Source organism: Sinohyriopsis cumingii, unplaced genomic scaffold (genome assembly GCF_028554795.1).
Source record: "Sinohyriopsis cumingii isolate HCF-2022 unplaced genomic scaffold, ASM2855479v2 utg002097l, whole genome shotgun sequence".
Lineage (NCBI taxonomy): Eukaryota > Metazoa > Mollusca > Bivalvia > Unionida > Unionidae > Sinohyriopsis > Sinohyriopsis cumingii.
In genome coordinates, this window is record NW_028316128.1 from 722,254 (window position 1) to 744,742 (window position 22,489).

Consider the following 22,489-nt stretch of genomic DNA (forward strand, 5'->3'; position numbering starts at 1 on the left):
ACTTTAGAACATCACGCTACTGAATTCAGCAACCAGTTTAATACAGGCATATAGGTCACCTCGTGTTTGTCGACAATTCTGGTACAGTACTCTAAAGGTTTGGGCTGGGGTTTTAAGTCAATACGATAACGGGGAAACTACGAAATAAGAATTCAACTTAGTAAACATGCGATTGACATTCGAAAAAGCCTGGAAGAACAATATATACAAGGATGCGGAAAATAACGTCACTTATGTATATGTCAACTAGCATAAAGTGTGTTGGATAATATCACTTAATTAGCACGTGCCCTTTTATCTTTCTGCTGCTTCTACATTACCTTGCCAGAGTGGCAGCCCATGTTCTGTTAATATCCAATATCACAAGATCTTGATTTTTAGTTACCTGCAAAGACAGAAAACAGCTAAGTCAATCATGTAACATTTTGCTGCGTCTCAAAAGGTCTACAATTCGTCTGTCGAAGTTCCTCGATTTGGATTAATGGACAATAATTGCAGTTACATCGCAGTATAGTTGAACACAAACGAATTTGAGAAATATCAGTCTCAATAGAAAGTATCAATCTCAATAGAAAGTCATGCATTAAGTGCTTGTTTTTGCGGGGTTTCATGAGAAGGTGGAGCCGATAAGTTAATAAGCCACTTGTTTGTTTGTTTAGGGGTATGGTTTATTAATTTACCGGTTGTGACTCTCTCATTTTATAAGTATCATCAGCAAGAGTAGAGAAGAGGCTCAGATGCAACACATGCTCTACGACGTTTGCTTAAAACAGCTCATTTGATGTTTGCTTTGAAATGATAACCTATGAGGGGCGAGGGCTCTGTTAAAGATATTCAGTTTAACTTATTTGCAGCTTACAAGTCATCTTTGTGATAAAACACCATAGTATTGTACTTCAGTTCTTAAAAGAAGCGTAACCTTTTAAGACTGTGACAAAGGTGGACTGAGTAAAGTTTCTCCCCATACTTTGGTATATCACCATGTTTAGCCCTGACGTGAGGAACACTTTGTGTAACCGTAAAGCTATCTCCCCATTTGGGACTCATCATAAGTGAAACTAGTGATGTGAACACAAACTAGCTATGCTACCACCTTTTGTGATAGCTAATGCACTTCACTGTTTAGCTGGAAAGGCAACAAGAATAAAAGTAAAAACAATTAAGATTCAGCCAACTACTTTAACTTTAGGGCGCAACCGCACAGATCACTCTGTCAATCTTCTTTTCTGAAATCGGTCTGTCGAGATCTTCATATCGGTATTTCCACACAAGCCTCATAACTCGTCTTGTGGTGAGTGCGACTTGGGTGGCTTCAGTGAGACCGAGATGTGAATATATCAACCTTCTTAATGTCTCACGGGTGAAACGAATCAATTTTCAGTTTAGACGTCAGTTGACTTCTACAAATATTTACATCATCACTTTTTTGCCTGCGCCACTATACCTTCACCGATCGAATCCGGGTTCTTAAACACCCTTTTGCAACCTTTCATTCTTAATCCGTTCAGGTGCTCCACGGCTGCAAGACACGTCAAAGAGATGTCCTTATGAAGTATCACAATGGATTAACCTGCAGAGATAACATTTCGTCGTTAAAATTACGAGTCGGAAGTTTTACCATATTAATAAAATTGCCATAAACGAAAACTCGTGAGTAGATCCAACGCGTAAAACTGGAAACGAGAATGAGCTTTCCTGCGGCCAGGGAATTTCCACGTAACACAGCTGGCAAATCCTACGACAACGCACCTATATATCAGATGAAACCTGCCACGAACTAGGTCTATAACAAGGAAGATAATATGGCCAAAGCAATTTCTCGGACTATACGCCACAGAAACCCAAAACAGCAGCTACGCAATCCTAGAGCGATATGAATATCTTCAATCATCAATTACACCGTATAGAATCTGGAAGGATATTGCTGCTATAAACCAAAAATCTCCCGAAGAGCGGAAAAACCACTTGGTCTATTGGACATAGAATCCATATGAAACGCAAGGTTCCCAACAATACCACCTATGACGTATTAGATCTGGCCTACGGTAGGAGCAGTAGACCGTTATCGCCGACGGAAACGCGTGCTTTAAAGGATATAAAGGGAGGATTAAACTCTTACCTGACTTTCCAATGTTAGATTGATCCTATCATATTCTTCTAGAACCCAGACATTGTTGTAATCAGGTATCAAAGTCTTTTATAGATTTCTAGGTCTTGAGATCATGGACGCTGCAACCCAATTATATCTCACTAGAGGAAATTCCAAGATATCTTAAACTATCTCCACCTTCATAAATATGTCTGATGCCGTAATGCATTAAAACTGCAGCAGTTTATATGCAAATATTGATGAACATGATCCAAATGATGCCCACTCGCAGTCCTTTGCATTGTGCTTTATATGTGCATTTTGTTTTTGTGATATAGCATTGCTACGTAACAACAATGACAGCTATAGATTTAATCTTACAAATATCACAACGAGGCGCAGGCTGTTAAGAAATAATGATATGACTGTTGGAGGATCGCACATCGTAACAAATAAAGGATATTACTCAAAGCTTAGAAAATCTCATTTCTGTGTAAGATCCGATAGACATTTCTATGTCCTAAAAAGAACGATTTAACTTTCCTCAGTATAAATCTCCAAACACTCCGATCAATATTTCTAATCTTGAAACTTTTATTCATCAATTGGCATTGTAGTTATTACATTGGCGAGTTTTGCAGCCACCATAAAAATTAGATGCTATAAAGACATCAGCGAGGGATGGAATAAGGTAGAAAACTTTGTATCAATAAAGCATCTTTGCCTTTTTGACGAAATGTTGCATATTTCTGCATCCGGTAACAGTGTCCTACTCGCAACATATCCAATACATCTCTTTTACATGTCCTCTCTTTTGAAGTTGGGTAAGCTGGTGACGACCTCTGTACCAGTGACCCTTTTCCCGTACAGCAAAGATGTAATAGTCCCAAATCTAAAGGGCTTGATCGGAGAACAAGGCATATTTCGAAACGTTTGAATTATATTTGGCAGCTGAATGTTTTGAAAACGTCGTGGATACAGTACCACTATTTCCACTGATATTCCTGGATGTCGCTACTTCTAAAACACAAAAATAATCAGGTGGTCCCTACACACGTCGATTGGCCATGGTGTAATGATGCATGCAAAAACGCTATCATGGAGCCTACAAATGTTCTTAACCATTTGTATGTCTATCCAACAACTGCAAAATCGTAATATATACCGTCTATGCTGAGCTAAATGTACCATTCAAGGGAACAAAAAGAAAACAAGAGTATCCTATGTCTCTATGTTGAATTCTCACTCAGCTATAAAATTAGCATAAATATGGTACGAAATATTATTGCCAAAAACTTGTGTGAAGCATTTAAGGAAATCTAATGAAATAGCTAAGACAATAGTTGAAATCTCCAATATGTTACCTGATGCACTGAATATCTCAATAAATCAATCATGCAATCAAAAGGCTATACCACCGTCAATGGCAAGCCAATGATACTTCAGCAGGACCAGGTGAGACGCCAGATGCAGCGGTCAATACTCTACTAAGGAGTCCAGTTCGGGAGCATGGATACTTCCCATAGTCTTCAGGAGATCCAATAGTGATACCGGTACCTTCAGCAGCAGGGGGGGGGGGGCGAATCCGACATTTTGTCCAATCGTTATTTTGCTTAATTAATACTTTCTGCACTCAGCGGATCCGGTGTCGTCAGCGGCCGGTAAAAAAAAAAAACGACGACGGTCCATCCTACACGACGGTGACGTCATCTGGTTTAATACACTTTCTGCGAGCCGATCCCAGCGTCGTCAGCGTCCGGTAAACACAGCGACGACCGCGTCGATGTCATTGCCCCCCCCCCCCCCGCTGCTAAGTGGTTATTTACAATGAAAATTATTTACAACTAACCGAATATTTGGTCAAGTCCGATACGATATCGTGTCCGAGGATCATGTAAATTTATCGTTACAAATCCATGTGGGGTCGACTGAGCATGACTAAAAAAGTTTCGAAAACCATTAAAGTCCATGTCACCGCCGCACCATGTCTGCCAAATATTTCGTAGCGTGTGTGTATCAACGCCGTTGAATACAGCAAGAATATTACAGTTGTCTCTGATTACTTTTGGAATCTGAGTGTATCGTTGAGTGACATATATCACGTCGGTGTTTTTATGCCTGCCGCTGGAAAATATCCTAGCTGGGTTTTTTTGATTGTCTAACATAACATCATCGTACACGACTAGATTGTTAACGTCGCCATCAATATCATCAATACCCGGTGCATCATTGATATCTGTAATAAACTCAATAACATTTTTTTCAGCGATCGCTGATGCATTCTCGTTAAAATCTTTCAACACCTCGTAGCATCGTTGATCATCCACGCTAGGGGCGATTAAATACAACTTATCCCACTTCATCCATCTCATTATTAAATTGAGTAACAATTGCGTCTTGCCGGATCCAGATGGTCCGATGATAATCATCCGGATCGAGTTTGGTAACGCTGCAACATGCTTAACTGGTTCTCTTGTTTTAGTCGCCGAAAAATCAATTATATTCATATCTCTATACATAAATTATGGATCTATATTGTGTGAAGTGTAGAGTGCGTACTGGCACAAATGATATGACAACCGTTACAACAAGAAATAACAGATCGGCACTTACTGGTAAGTGTGTACAATGCGGTACAAAGAAATTTAGATTTATTTCTGCTAGACCCGGGGATGCTTTAAAAAAAAGCGAGGAGGTGATATTGCAGCCAAGTTATCAAAACTCCCCGGAACACCGTGGGCAAAGTATCCAGGAGAAAAGCACCTCCCAGGATATAGCTACTGTGGCCCCGGAACACGATTAGATATCAGACTCGATGATCAAAATCAGCCCAAACCCGGTGAGTATCCAATAAACGCTATCGATAAGGCGTGTCATGCTCATGATGTTGCTTACTACAAAAGTAGCGATCTGCAACAGCGTCATATCGCGGATGTAAAATTAATTCACGCGTTAAATGCTATTCCTGATAAATCATTCAAAGAAAAATTGGCTTCATGGGTGGTAAAATCGGCTATGAAAGGTAAATTAATGATTGGAAGCGGAGCTTCTCGCGCTGGTAATTGAAAACGCTAGCGTTTATAATAACAACATGGAATCCATCTATTATTCTCCGAGAGGATACTGGAAGGGGAAGGCCGCAATTGGTAAACTCGCAAGCGCTGCAAAGGTAACAAAGGCCGTTGCGGCTAATTGGTTATCCAAACAGGCTATATGGCAAATTTATCTACCACCGCCTAAACAAATCAACTTCTCGCGCTTTGATGTCAGCGTACCCAATGAAGTTCATCAGGCTGATATACTATTTCTGCCGCATGACAACGGTTACAAATACGCGCTAACCGTAGTTGATGTTGCGAGTCGATACAAACAAGCGGAGCCGTTAAAAACAAAGTCGGCAACTGAAGTAGCCAATGCGTTTGAGCGGATTTATCGAAGGGGTCCTCTGCGCTGGCCAAATCTATTACAAGTTGATCCTGGTAGTGAATTTCGCGGTGCTGTTTTATCAACGCTGAAACATCATAGCGTCGCGATACGACGAGGTCATACTGCGCTACATCGTGATCAGGCAATTGTTGAACGATTCAATCGGACTCTTGCTGAACGGTTATTTGGGTATCAATACGCGAAGGAATTCATCCAAGAAAAACGATCTCGTGAATGGGTTAAAAGATTACCAGGCGTAATTGCAGCGTTAAATAACGAGATTACCCGAGCAATCAACATGAAGCCCAGCGACGCGATTAAAAAAAAGTATATACCCGGAAGATCAAAAATAGATAGCGTTTCCAAGCCGATTCTCGGCGATGTCACTGTTAGATATCTGTATGAACCAGGAGAGCTTGAAGGCGGTAAAAAAAAGAGCTACTGATCCTATTTGGAGTGTTACCACACATAACATATCAACGATAACACGATCAACTGGTAGACTGGATTCAACTGCTCCTCAGCGCGGATTTACTCGCGAGCAACTACAAGTGATACCTGACGATACTCAATTGCCCCCACGTGGCCTTAACTAGCGCCGTTGCGTCTATTGCACTCAAGACAAGTTAACCTCACATTGTTTTTGACATGACCGAGACTGTTATCGATCCTGTCCACGGTAAATTGGCGAGCGTCTTTATCCGAATAACGCCAGCGCATTACACAATTGCAACTCGCGCAGTGATTATTCTGTTGTTGTCGTAACGCAATTATTAATTCGGCATCAATATCAAAACGCCGCTGTTTTTTTTTATCCTGTTGGCGGTAACCCGAGAGTTTTCTATCAATGACGCTTGCATCGATGATGTCATCGTTGTCACTGGCTTCGTCAATAACAATTCTTCGAAGCTGATTCATTCTCCGTACTCGGGACACTGCAAGATAGACTAGATTTGACCATTCAATGCGATTATCAACCATCCAAACAATTGTATCCGTGATAGTCAATCCCTGCGAGGAATGTATTGTCGTTGCGTATCCTAGCGTCCACGGGGATTTATCAGCACGTAGCGCGTCCTCGACGACGCTGATATCAACGAGCACGATATCATTCAGCACAAGAATTTGTTTTTTTGTCCCTGACGCTGTCGGGCCCGGGATTTCAACTTCAATGTTTTGCCGCCGTGTGTCCGCGGGTCTATAACACAACGGCACTGGACGCGTTGGAAACTTTTCCTTATGCAACGCAAACAACTTCCGCTGAAGTGTGTCTCTGACTATCTTTCTACTCGCTACAATCAAATCGTTTGGTCTCCATGTTTCCCAGAATTCATTTAACGGCGTTTCCGGAATCACCTCGCGGATTATTTCACATTGAACTCTATCCGGCTGTAATCTGATTAATTTTTTAACCTCGCGCAGTTGTTCATCAAGTGCTCGGTAATCAGTATCGGTTTCTTCATAATAGTCCACAAAACCCTTTAACCAATCATGTGGACCCTCGCCGACAAATGGTGGTGGTTGGCCATGGTCGCCACACATGATTACCGCTGTATTCGCGCGCAGCAACCACTCAAGAAACATTTGTAAAGTATCTAACGAAACAGTACATATCTCATCCCAGATGATAACCTCAGGAATAAATTTTTCCCCCATTCCATCAGGAGTCCACTCACCGCCGCTGTATCGAAAAAAGCTGTGATAAGTAACGGCGTCAACATTTCGTTGTTTTATCTCTCGCGCTAGTCTATGGGTCGGTGTAAGCACGATTATACTTGCCCGCGTTTGAAATAATTCAATTGCCCGAGTCGTCTTTCCTGACCCGCCACAGCCGCTTAAATAAACTGTTTTGTATCTACAAATTGGATCAGAACACGGTGGTGCATTAGACCATTCTGACAATTTATCACCGCGTAAGTAATTATTTTCAACGGTGACATCTGCTGACGGGGAATAATCTCGTCGTATTTCGTTTTTAATTCTCCATATACCCCAACTCTCGTCCGGACTAGTAAACTCGGCTATGTTTCCCTTGTACTTTACGTCTATATAAAATGAATCAACGGCTACTCTAACCGCGGTGTCGGGAAATCTATTTATCATCGAGAATAAATTGATAGCGGCGTAACCCAGCATAGACGCCCTCAAATGTGGATATGCCGGGCTGTCTCCATCGCTGTAGGTAACAACTGTACCCAACTTTGTTCCATTGGACAAGAAAGCTGTTTTGCAGTTCACGTATCTATTTTTTGCCACTGCGTCCTTGATTACGAAATCATATTCTGCGTCATCTATAATCAGCCGTGAGCAATATCGTTTGTAGTCGCAGTTTTTTCCACCTTGTGTGAACTTACCAATTATTCTTCTACCGAGATCTTTTGCCTCGCGGTTTCGTTGGTTGAATATCTTTTTGGACCATTCGATGATATATTCCTCGTTGGCATCAATGTGTTTTCTGGACTCGTCAATTATGCTATCTAGACGCTCTGGTTCTGGTAACCAGACTTCAGTCTGCGCCCGATATGATATTATTGCGTCACTGACAATCAACGATACAAGCATGCTACAATCAATCATATACCGTAGCAGCGCTATTGGCAGCCACTTCTTTTCAGCCATGTGTCTACCGATCCAAATATAACAACAGCGATGAAGTCCTGCTGCGAATTCAAATGATACTATGCGAGCGAATCCGGTTAAATCAAAATCAGGCAGTGGTCCATTAATAGCAACACGAGTCATTTCATGTCTGGGGTGTCCAAATCGTTTAAAGTACTCAGCGGCGGATCCATACCCAAGAAAACTCGCTGGATAACAGGCAACCATATCAACGGAAATCATAGCGTCGCGGTTGTATTCAGTGTTCCATAGTCCACCGTGATAGTATTCCAAACAACTGGATTGTACATCCGGTAGAAATTCCTTGCGCGTTGGTCTCCACGCATTTTTCCTTGCTGCAACATGAGCCGCAACCGATGGAATCGTAAAACAATTTGTTAGCAGTTGTTCATCATGCTCTTCAAATTCCATGGCGGTTTTTTTCATCTTGTTGTGAAACGCTTCAGTGCGATATAATTCACCGTTTGGTCTTACAAACTGATCAAAGGTATCCATGTCGTTTTCAGCGCTGCGAAGTAACCACACTGACACAGGGTCGTTTTTACACAAACAAGCAATAGCATCAAATAGTTTCCTCTCCGCGAGAAAACTATCCTCTCCCAGGAATTCCCCTGGGATATACTTTACTGTTCTATCCCGTGGAAATATTGTGACCGCGGGCGTCCACGCGTGTTCGTTATGATCAATAATTTTGATTGGGGCTCCATTTGATTTATACTTTGATTCATATAATACTTCACCGGTTATTGTTGTAACGGTTATTGGAAATCTCAGCGACGTTTCTAATTTCGCTATGTCGCTGATGGTTGCTCCTCGCTCGCGCACTGTCTCCTCCCATTGGTTTATTTTACTACGTCGTAAATCAGTCAATTTGTTTCCTCGACACGCATTTGTAAAATGCTCTATTACTCGTTCTGCTACACAATTTATCCCCGTTGACTGTTTCATCGGCGCTAGTTTTCCGATATCAGGTTTCTTATTTAACGGGTATATTCCATAGACAACTGCTGTTTCAGGATACGCTCGTTCATAGTATGGTCTGTCAACTCCGGTTAACAGCCCTGGCTTGGAGTCGCGGCTAACAATAACTGTTCTCTTGTCGCTGAGAACTGGTTCAAATTTATCACGTATGATCCAATTACCTGATTCCACCCGGACAATGAATTTTACTCTGAAGAAATACTTTTTACCGTCAAGTTGTGATATTATCGTTGCCGCGCGTTTGTCGTTCATGGTAGCATCAACAACACCATCAATTCGAAATGTTGACCAACTATGAGATGCACCATCACGCTTGAATTCATTGATACAGTCGCGTATTTTATTCAACAGGGTTCTATCGTTTATTAACGCTTTTGGTGCGTCCTTGAGGACTCTATCGAGATTGAACTTAATATTTTTCCAGGGCTTAATTTCTGCTAATCTCTCGAACTCCTCCATATAATTAAAACAAGTATTTAAATGAAAGAATATAGTATAATGAATCACTGCAAATGGTTGATGATTGGGTCGACAACCCCGTGCAATAAATCATGTAGAGGTGAATTCTGCGGGTATCATTTACAAAGCGTTCGTAATGGTTCAAATGGCCCCCTACCGTGCTTGGTTTGCCACGTTGGTGTAAGAGGAAAATCGCAATTATGTATCAATTGTGGCGGAAAGCGATACAGAGAGTTAAAACGTTATTACGACAAGCGAATAAAAAACGCCGTCATTGACCCCACCGCCGACTTCGTCATCAAAACTCCTCAGGACTACATTGCAAGGTTTATAATTAAACCAAATAATGAATTAGACAAGTAGTATTATTATACAAATGAACCAAGAATTTCAGCCGCATCCTGTGCTCGTTAATTACGAAGCATCTCGCGACGGCGTTGTTAGAAATTGTAGACTGAAGAAGCCGGTTGGTACCGTAAATAATCAGGGGTATTTGATGTTTGGTGCCGGAAAGAAGAAGTATTATGTTCATAGGGTGGTATTTGAAGTATTCAACGGATTAATCGAGAATGGGCTTGTGATTGATCATATTAATAATAATAAGACTGATAATCCTCTTATAAACTTGCAAGCCATCTCGCAAAGTCAAAATACCAAAAAAGGCGGAACTGGTAAACACTCAAAGAAAGCAAAACCCGTAAAGTCATTTGATACAACAACTCACGAGGCGAGGAAAAAATATTTCAGTCGATGAATGAGGCAGGAAAATATTTTGACATTTGTATCGCCTCAATACGAAAAGGAGCAGAACGAGTATATCAAACAGCGATCTCAAAAAGGACCGGACACAGAATTCGATTTTCGTATATAAATAAGGTCACCATGACGAATTGTCTGTAATTGTTTAAATACTATCAATAGTAATAAATAACACACTGCGCAGGGTTCATTTTGTAAAATAATTTTTTTTAAATTTAGAAATAAGATGTTTTATAAGAATATGAATATCGAAGACATCAATAATATATTAACCGAGATTTCAAAATTAAAAAATCAAGGAATTGTATTATCTGATAAGCTTGATAACCAAAAAATATTGTCCGATTATGAAATTATTAACGAGCAATCAAAGAAAGGTCGATATACCTTGCCACGCGAGTATTCTTTTATAAAGCGATTACAATATACGATCAATGAAAACTTGTATGGCAATGACGTAAATGCATTTATTGGACTATTTACTGCCGTTGAGACAGTACGAAAAAAACTCGGACAGGCTTTTGAACGACGGCGGGAGATTTCTAGTAAGATCAAAAACATTAGAAGGATTATAGACGAAAACTCCGTGGAGCCCCCGATGGGACATATCCCCCCGCCACACTCGGCGGGAAATTAGAAACTACGGAGCAATTGCAATAATGGTAGGCGAATCACTTACTACTCGGCTAGCCAGAGAGCGGCTAGCAGCGCTTAAAAAGTTCATACCGTTACGAGACAGGGTCCGAAAACAACTTCAAACGCGGCAACAACTACAAACTGATTTTGCTGTTGGAAGTGAACAACTCTTTGCTCCGGTAACTAAAGCGACCAAAGATGTTACGGCGGCAACTGTGCCCGTCCTCGGTGCGCTTGAAAAGATAGCGGCTCAGACCGAACAAACAAAAAAGTCTTTAGAAACACTTCCCGTGGATATAGTAACCACCTCACGGCAACAACAACGAAAAGAACGAGTATTAAAAGAACTACAACAGCGCCAACCACGACCTATTGCACCGCCCCCCGATCCACAAGAACCTTCTGTTACAATCGCCGACGAAGAAGAACTAGGCGCCACCGCAAGAGAACCAGAAGAAGAAATACCGGAAGAAATACCGGAAGAAATAGAGAAAGAGGGGAATATACCCCGTAATGTACTTAAAAAGAGCACAATAGACACAATTAGAAATCTCGGCTACGAAGAATTAGTTGATTTTACTGTTACAAATTTTGCTAAGGGCGCACGAGATGAGCATATCAATAGCGGCTACGAGAAAAATATAAGGTCGTTAAAGGACTGGACAAGAATAGTGTATTTGGCAAATAAATATAAAAATGAATTACCACCGCATGATAATAATTATATAATATTCCACAATAAAGTAAAAAGTGAAAGACCAAAGCACGGAAAAGGATACTCTGTTGGTAAAGACGTTACTTGTCCTGGTAGTGTTCTCAGTGATATATCACGGCTGGAAGTACTAATCGGAGGAAAACGAGCCGGAAATAACTCTCCGGAAATAATCAATGAGGCCGCTGATATTTGCAGGCGGTTATTTGCCGGTGGTATCATGGACATTAATGTATATCGAACGCTCATAGACGAACTCGTGGACCACGGTCATTACAGCGATTGATCAATCACTGGTGATCAATCACTGGTGATCAATCACTAATTGGAAAACACTGGTGTTTTTTATCATAAAGATGATTATACACTACAGCCATGATAAACCAGTCAGCGTCTACGTGGTAAACTCACGATTGCCTGTATACCGCGCGTGGTACGGAGACGGTCTCGGTAGCACCATTGCGGGGTTATTTACAAGAATGGCTCCAAAAGTGGCGCCGTTAGCCAAACAATTAGGAATGAAGGCCATTGATGTTATTCGTGATAGGGGTATTAGTGCTATTGGAGATGTTGCCGGAAGGGTGTTTTCTGCCGCACGAGATAAACTAATGTCGTTGGTGAGAAAAAGAAAACGGAAACCACCGGTGATGCCATCAACGACAGTGATGCCTGCAAATGTCAGTAAAGTAATAAATAACGCCGTGGAAGAAAAACTAGAGTCGTTGGCGGCTCTGGCAAAGCCATCCACCGATGCAACAACCAACGCGCTCATGAACGCGATAGCGGCAAGTGGCTTAAAGAACTTACGACGAAAACGACGTTGATGAATTAAACATCAACATGATAAATAATAAAATGTTTGCGCAAACCGCTGATCCCGCGTTTGATATGGACGCCCCAGTGCGCAGGGATGATTCTGTCCGTGATTATCAATTTTATTCCTATCAACCACCACAAGCCAACCTACGATCGCGAATTGAACTTCAAGTCCAAGATACCAGTAAATACTTTTTACCGTGTGAAGCGTTTATCGAAATTGAGGGAGAACTTGTAACAAATGCTGCCGATAATGCACCATACGCAAATGACGGTCGTGTTCGAGTTGGCTTCGTCAACAACGGTATCATGGCGTTATTTGAGAGTGCTAGATATCTCATTGACGGGCGAGAAATTGAATCAATCGAAAACGATGTTGATGTTGCAACGACGATAATCAGACTAGCGGGATACTCAGATGATTATACAAGATCGGCGGGCCCATCTATGATGTTCGCAAAGGATACCACTGATAACGCTGATCATATTCAGTACATTAATGTGTTGACACCACGAAATACCGCATCTGACCAGGATGAAGCACCTAACCCAGACCGCAGAGTAAAACCAGACGCTAATTTCACTGTTATAAAAAGTACTAACGATAATTTTAATCTCGGGTTTGCAACACGATTAGGGATGTTGCAAGGACAACGCCGACAGTTTTCATGCGCGATTCCACTCCATCACATATTCGGATTTTGTAGAAATGTCAGAAAAGTTATCTATGGGGCTAAGCATACAATTGCGCTATCGCGAAGGGGCGATGATAACATTGCAATATGGCGTGATGCTGGTGTCGCTGCCGGTAAAGTCATTTTAACTAAAATAGCATTGTGGATGCCGGTGTTAACTCCATCAGTTACCACGGAAGCACGATTGTTATCATTTATGGAACAGGGGGGAAAATCGTTGTTGAGTTGGCTAGCGGTAACAACTGATGCTAAAGAGGATAATGTCGGCGATACATTTACATGGCACCTGGCATCAAAACAGGGTGTTTCAGCCCCGCGTCATATATTTGTTGCGTTACAGAATAGGGATCGATTGAATAATCAAGAACACAGTCATATGATATTTGATCGATTAGGAGTGAGGGAGGTTTCGCTGAGAATAAACGGACAACAGGAACCATCCGAGGATATACAGCTTAATTACGAAAACAACCATGTCGCACGTGTGTACCATCGATTGCTGTCATATATGGGTCGTGATCAAAACGTCGACACCGGTTTGCAAATATCACAACTTGATTTTAAAAACCTGTATCCGATTTATTATTTTTCGTTGGAACATCTTGATTTAACGAGACAATCCGTCGTTGATATACACTTCCGAGCTCGTATAGCCCCGGGTAATGGTGTTAATTATAGAGCGGTTGCTGTCATTCTCAGCGATAAATCAATGCTGCTAGAAGGTGTTGGTGGACGAATGAGAATCGTTGATGCGCCAGTGGAAAACATGTAATTGAAAACATAAACGCGTTTACAATAAAAATGTCGTATAGTGTTGTCGGTGTAGAGTTGACCGATGGTCAAGTCAAGAAATTACGATCAAAGTCGGCTAAACAATGTGGAACCACAATAACGTTAAAGCCGTCACAGATGGCAGGTGGTAATCATAAGATATCGTTGACGGCGCGTCAAATAAAACATTTCAATGATGCGATGAGGAATAAAAAGGGTATTCAAATAGATTTCTCGGCCGCAGCGATTAAAAACATGGAAAAGACCGGTGGGATATTTCCGCTGTTAGCTGCGATTCCAGCGTTAATTGCCGCGGCCGCACCAGCAGTGGCGAAGGCGGCGGCGTTAGGAGCCGTTGGTACCGCGGCGGGAATGGCATTGAAGAAGGCAACCGGGAAAGGCTATAGAAAAAAACGACCCGTAGCCGGAAAGGGTCTAAGACTACCGGGAACCCCGTATTCATGGTACTCGGGGAAGGGTCTAAGACTACCGGGAACCGTTTAATGACTCCTATGTCTAATTTTGATTTAATAGATGCCGCAAACGCGTTAGCGATAAAAAACTTCCGAGGTGTTTTTATGAGGGATCAATTACCGACAAAACCAAGGAATATTGAAACAGGTATAATTAACCTCGATAAATCCTCCGGAGCGGGGACTCATTGGGTTGCATACGCAATTGATCCGCGTGCGATCGTCTATTTTGATTCATACGGGTTAGCCCCGCCAAACGAGTTCATGCGGTATATCCGGGCGTGTTCAGCCCCGGTTTTTTATTCCACGCTGCCAACACAACAATTAAGTGACCCACCGATATGCGGCCGTGAGGTATTGAACGTACTCGCGGCGATTTCATCATCGCGGAAACCACCTCATGTGGTTGTAAACGAATACACTAGTGGGGTCGTAGAGGCCCGGCGGGTTAATTAAAAACACTGTTTTTTTTTACAATAATAATGATTGATATCTGGGGACGACCGGTTTCGGCGCTGAAAGAATCCACGGAAACGCTCGCCACCGATGACATAAAAAAACTAATCGAGGATGAAATCGCTGATACGTTAAATTTAACCAGTGTTGACCAGGGCGAAATAGTTGTATTTCAAGACCGCCAGGGTAAATTGAAATCCAGTAATGTGTCGCTGAATGACGTTTTAATACGACAGCGTGATGCCACCGAGAACACTATCGCGTTGTATACCGATGACGGACGACTTAAATCAGGTGAATCCATCTTGACGATAAATGGAAAAATAAGTACACTTGGCAACAATTATATATCCATGTCGGATTCGTTAAAAAATTTCTATGATAGACTTAATGCGCAAGCAAATCAGTTCGAGGGGATACAAAAGTCTGTCACCGATATACAACTCACTACTGCTAGTTTTTTTGGAACCCCGACGGTAACCGAACCGAATCTTGTGGGGATAAAAAGTACTATTTCGGAGTTTACAACGCTGTCTGGCCAATTTTACACGTTACGAAAAAATTTTAACAGGGCTGATAACACCATTGATAAATTCTTTGGCAAAAAAAATACCAAACCGGATGAAATTACAATAACTATAAATGATATCACTGCGTATGGACAGGAAATAGAAACAATCAAAACTGATGTTGAAACGATCAAAGCGGTGTTATACGTGCATATACAGGAAATAGGAACAATCAAAACTAATGTTGCAGCGAACAAAAAGAGTGTAGACGCGCATACACAGGAAATAGAAACAATCAAAACTAATGTTGCAGCGAACAAAAAGAGTGTAGATGCGCATACACAGGAAATAGAAACAATCAAAACTGATATTGAAGCGAACAAAAAAAATATAGACGCGCATACACAGGAAATAGGAACAATCAAAACTGATATTGAAGCGAACAAAAAAAATATAGACGCGCATACACAGGAAATAGGAACAATCAAAACTGATATTGAAGCGAACAAAAAAAATATAGACGCGCATACACAGGAAATAGGAACAATCAAAACTGATATTGAAGCGAACAAAAAAAATATATACGCGTATTGGCAGGAAATAGGAATAATCAAACTTGATGTTGCAGCGAACAAAAGGGGTATAGACGCGCATGCATATGAAATAAGAACAATCAAACTTGATGTTGCAGCGATTAAAGACAGACTACCGAAGGTGACAAAAATAAAAAACCCTCATGAAAACACCATCAACTCGGTATACACAATTCGGCATGGAACATTTATCTGGACTCCTACACAGAATATAATAAATATCACCGCAACCGTCAAGGGTATTTATCGATTGACACTGGTTTCAATGATGCAGTTTAATATATTATCGTCGAGTTCATCCGGGTTTAACAATACAATATCAACAATTATAAACAAGAACGCAACTGAACAATTTACAATTAAAGCCGTTGATAGAACTTTAACCAGGGCAGACATTACATGGTATGTGGAATTTGTAGCGGATCTAAGTAATTAAAAACACTAGCTCTTTTAAAATAAAAATGACCACCAAGGTAATTGAATCAGAGGTATCACCGACGTCACATCAATATCGATTCAATACCGTAAAAGAATTCTCCGCGAATTTGAAAACGCTTTCCGAACAATACCGTGTAAAAATAAAAAAATACCGCCGAAAAATAACCACCATCGACGCGGTCGTGTACTCGGTGTCGGGTATAGTAGCCGGTACCGGTGTTATTTTATCCACGGTGACCATGATGGCCCCGATCGCTGTTCCAATCGCTATCTCCGCGGCGACAACAATTGCTGGAGTCGCCAACGCAATCACTAGAAAGATATCATCGTGTTCTCAGAAAAAACTCAACGAGTATACAGTAAAACATCAAATAGTATCCGACGCGTACTCGAAATTATCCGGGTTGATCTCGTTGGCGATAGATAATTCGTTTATATCCGATGTTGAATTCTCCACGATGGTCCAGTTGTATGACTCCGCGATGTCAAAAATCGAGGATTTTCAACTGGAAGCTGGAAACCACGTCGCTGAAACCACTTCAATGGGCTTAAAACACTCTCCTGAAAACAAGCAGGTTGTTAATATTCGGTGTTGAAATTAAACACTAGAAACAGCGAATAATAATAATGTCGCTGAACCCCGAAGGGTTTCAATTACTTCAACGGATCGCGGAGAACACCACTCCGGTACAAACAAGTATGATATCGATAACATCAACGAAGCCAGAATTCAGTATAAACTTCCCTTCTCCGATTCCAGTGAAGGAAATAGCGCTGGCAAAATTGCGAATATATCACAGTTGGCCTAATATCCGAGCGGATGCATTTAACGGACAACAACCCAATAACTCGCTGGTTTTTGCATGGACAAATAAACCCGATGGGACCCCAGACTGGAATGAGGTTACAATACCAACTGGGTCATACCAAGTAGAACAAATCAATAAAGAATTTCAACGCAGGATAAAATCGATCACAGGAAAAGAATCAAAAATCGCTATTACGGTTCATGAACCGACGTTATCGTCGACGATTGAAATAAGCACACCGGGGTATATGGTTGATATTTATAACAGTTCAATAAGAACCATACTAGGTTGGCCCATGAATCCACCTAATGAAATCCCCGCGGATTTGCACACGAATGCGCAATCGTATCATGAAATTAATCCCAGTTATCGAGATAATTTGTCTATTATGAAAAACACGTTATTACCCAGTTGGTTTATATTTCAAGACAGGAATGCCATGCAGTGGTATTTTCGGTATGACAAAACTCCTGAATCGATCGTCATATTAACAGTTAATTTAAATGATATCGATAGTTTTTTTATCGAGATTAATCGTAATTACCGACTGCAACTAGAACAACTACGGAAAACAAAAGCACAAAAACACGTTGAGGTGTTAAATCAACTCATATCAGACATGGAATATATTAATGAACGATTCGTTAAAATGATATCCGATAGCAGCGATGATGATAAACAAAAATTCCTAACCGAGTATAATATCACAGAAGCCGATTTACCCGATTTCAAGTTTCCAGGATACAACGTGCCAGAACTAAGAAAGTCTCCTAATGATTTTTTCAGTCCATCAATTATCCTCAAACACGATAACGGAGATGGTGGTAGGCATATTGCTCCATACAACGTAAATATCGCATCGGTGATAGCAATCAATCTAGTGTGTGATGTTATCGAAGGGAGTTACCAGGTAGATACCAAGCAACCAAATCAAGCTCAACAGGGGTATATCCTTTATTCATTTTCACCAACAGCCCCTCCCGGATTCTTAATCGTTGAGAGCCCGATTAATCCGGTCTATATGCGATGCCATAATCGGTTTTTAACGAGAATTAATTTTAGACTTACCGATCAGTCAAATAACCTAATTGATCTACAAGAGGAGGAGTTAGTGATCACACTGTTTGTAAGATCATTGTAAATAACCACTTAGCAGCAGGGGGGGGGGCAATGACATCGACGCGGTCTTCGCTGTGTTTACCGGACGCTGACGACGCTGGGATCGGCTCGCAGAAAGTGTATTAAACCAGATGACGTCACCGTCGTGTAGGATGGACCGTCGTCGTTTTTTTTTACCGGGCGCTGACGACACCGGATCCGCTGAGTGCAGAAAGTATTAATTAAGCAAAATAACGATTGGACAAAATGTCGGATTCGCCCCCCCCCCCCCCCCTGCTGCTCCTTCACCTAGAAAAGATCGTACTAACCTGTTCCATGATCGTCCCCTATCAATAAGAAGTTGTATTTGCAAAACCAGGGAACTGATAAAACTGATGTACCTTCTATGTTATATCGAATCCAAGAAGCTATTAATGACATTCAATGTGCATTCAGACGCCAGAGAAACGTGATCAACAATTTTGTCAGACTTGAATCATTTTTTAGAGAAGTTGTCTTAGCGAAGAAACAAATATTTGCAAGGCGTTCTCGAAGAGATAAAAGTTTATAACACCTCGTACGAACAACATTACCTATTTAGCATAGGTCTAATAGGCTGGTTACTTAAAGTTGTCTCTAATGTTTTGGTCAAAAGGAAGTTTTGTCTTAGGGTAGTACGTTTAAACCTCTCAAACAACAACATCTTCATCTTTTCGGATTCTTTTTCAAAATTAGATGCTTTGCGAAAAATCATGAACTATGTGGAACGAAACATCGCGAAACAAAGTTAAGAATATCAAACCAACCTTTGGATAGTGTCATCCCTCGCATGAAACGTATCGTAGATATGTCTTGATTTTGAGCCATTCGTGTATCAGGTACGTATAACGGAATAATGTATATCTCCTTTAATGTTAAACTTCGACCTGAGTACATACCATGAAAGAGTAAACTGACAGTCAAATACAGCTTTGTAGAGTGTGCCGATAACCACACGGTGAGATAAAAGCAATTTGATGTGAACCACAAGAAGAAACTTTATAACATCATCCCAGCACATGTTGGACTTTTCGATGTAATGCCGTTTTCATAAAAATATTGTGATTTTATATTTTAAGCATTATACATTTCCCACCATTGTCATACAATTTATTTACATTTTAGATAAGATTAGCATCTTTGCGTTTCATATTTTATCTTGTGCGAAATTTTCATAATGTTTAGCACTATATTTTTTTGGCAATTTATTTTACGTTTCTAGTGCTTTAACTTTGCGCCATATTGCCACTATTGTGCTGAACAGATGTTAAATGTTACATTTACATACATACATACATACATACATACATACATACATACATACATACATACATACATACAAAATAACACTTAGACCACAGTGTATGGTCGAATTATCTAACGTTTGGTCGTCTCTCTAATCTCGTTCAAATATGGCATATCCTTCTTAACTTAAATAACACGGTGACCATAAAGTGTCCTTTGTATTTAATATAAGTAAAATATACACAACAGCTTTCCCCAGAAGTATAAAAACTGAAATGTAATTTGTATTTAAATTTTGCATAACCATATGCCACTGTAACACAAAATCTAAGAAAGATATTGGTAATGCTACTACATATGCCGTCTTGGCTAATTTTATTTATTGAATACGGAAAATATTAATCAATTTATGTATCTTTTGATTATAGGTTCCTAACCTTCGCCAGTTTAAAGTATCATATTAAATATACATCTGCATTTCTAATTTATTAGATATGACAAAATGTATTGACTTGTGCATTTAATCTCGTACAGGGAAGTTTATGCACTTAAAGGTAATTGCCTAATTGTCTTGTATCAAGTGTGAATATAATATCACAAAGTAGCGAAATATAGTGTCTCAATCAGCATCATTCTTGTGTATTATCTTCTACTCTCGAAAATGCCATGATATTTCTCCCGAAGAGCACTTACCTGGATTTGTTGTTATGTATTCACTTTTGATTGAAGACCCAGGACCCAGTATGTATATTATGTACCTGGCAATATATCCTATAATCCCTATCAAGTTAGTCATTCAAACCTTTTCAATACAGTTACGGCCCTCAGACGTATACCACCGCGGACTAAATCTTCCTTCTTAAAGACACGATAGTAGTGAACAGGGACGATTCAGGGACAATGGGACTTATCATTAAAAGCCACCCTGGGACGATATAGGGACTATGTAAATTTAACATGGGGAAAACCAGCAAGGCATTATAGGGACAATGGGAATTTAACATGGTGGGATGGGACTGTCTAGGGACAAGGGGAATTTAATATGGGAAAAGAACATTAGTTTTTTCCCATTGTCCCTATAACTGGACAAACAGGACAAACATCATAGGCATTATAGGGACAAGGGGAATAGAACAGGGTCGGGACCCTATTTTAATATGGTCCCGACCTTATGGGTCTATGGAAATGGAACAGGGGAGAGGGATAGAACACACACACACACACACACCCACGCACATACACACACACTATAGACAACAGACATTTTTTTTTAAAAAAAAAAAGGGGTAGGCAATGAAAGTCAAGGTCTTTTCGAGACCTATGAGTAGCCTTGAAAAGGGCCTTTGGTATTATGCTAATATATCCTAACATGCCCTATAACCACCTACCTACCTACTGTGATAGGGTGTAAAAGACATGAAAGGCTATGATATACATAGGTTTAGCATGGATCAATGTAAAACCAATTTTTTCATAACACGCATTACAAAATTCAGTCAGCCCACGTCCAATCCGAAGAGAGCAGTCTGTGACGTCACATGTCCTATATAGATTCGCTAACGCCTGTGCGTAGTCAATCCATGCGACAGTTTTGTCAACATGACGGAAACTCAGAAAACAATCAATTGGGGTGCATCTACCGTGCAGACTACCCAAGGGAACCAGGACTTACCTTCAGAAGAGGTGAATTGGGATTTTGTGAATTTTCTTACCTCGCAAGAATTTGTTCCGGAACCTTCATCACCTCCTCCTTCATTACCGCACGTGGAGAATTTTAGACAGAGACAGAAAGAAGAATTGGAGAAATTTATACAACAGCAAAAGGAAGCGGAATAAGCTTTTCTTCTACAGCAACAGCAGCAAGAAGAAGAGGTAAGAAAAAAACAACAACAACAACAAGAAGCAAAGAAACAAGGGTGTGAAAATCAAACGGTCACGGTACTGTTGGACATTTTAGCGAAGTTAAGAAGTCTGAAACAAATGTATCAGACTTCTTTATCACGACCGAAGAGAATACGACCTTCCTGAGCTAAACACTCCAACCCTGTGACTAAGCTTACCGTACCACCCTTAGTGATTTCAATCAAATCATCATCATCATCACATTACGCAGTCCAGAAGTAGGCCTTGGCCGTGGCAAGGCTTAAGGCAGCTAAAGTTGATTGTTTAAACTCACTCATACACCAAAAAGGTCCTTTTCAGGGCCACCCATGTCTCTCGAAAAGAGTCTTTCAATTGCCAACATCCATTCAAACTCAAAAACAACAACCCGTTGTACCCCTATAGTACGTGTCTGTGTATGAGTGCGTGAGTGTAGGTTCTTATTTTAGAATCAAAACCCAAAGACACTTACCTTTTATACCTAATTTATTCTTTTATAAATATTTACAATCCAATTCACAATTCACAACAAAGCACTTTAGAAAGTTCATAGACTTCTTCTGTCTCTTTTTTATTCTCTCTATTTTTTGAATTTCTTCACAGTCACAATCTTTTCCTCTTCTTCATCCTCACTTTCTTCCCTACTTCTTTTCTTCTCTTGTTTCTTCTTCTTCACCTGTCTACTTTCTTCCTCTTCTTCTTCCTCTCTATAATCCCTCTCTTCTTCTTGCTTCTCTTTTTTCTTAGGGCAATCTGGAGACCAATGTCCTTTTCTTGACAATGATAACAGGTATCTTCACTTTTGTCTCTTTTAGCTGTTGTTTTGCTTTTTGACGGCCTGGACACTCTGAAGACCAATGCCCTTTCTTCTGACAGATATAGCAAGTATCTTGACTTTTATCTGGAAAGGAAGGAGAGTAGTCCGACGGCTGGTCTGAAGAAAATTTTCTAATGACCCCTCGCAAAGCTCTGATGAAACGTTCGA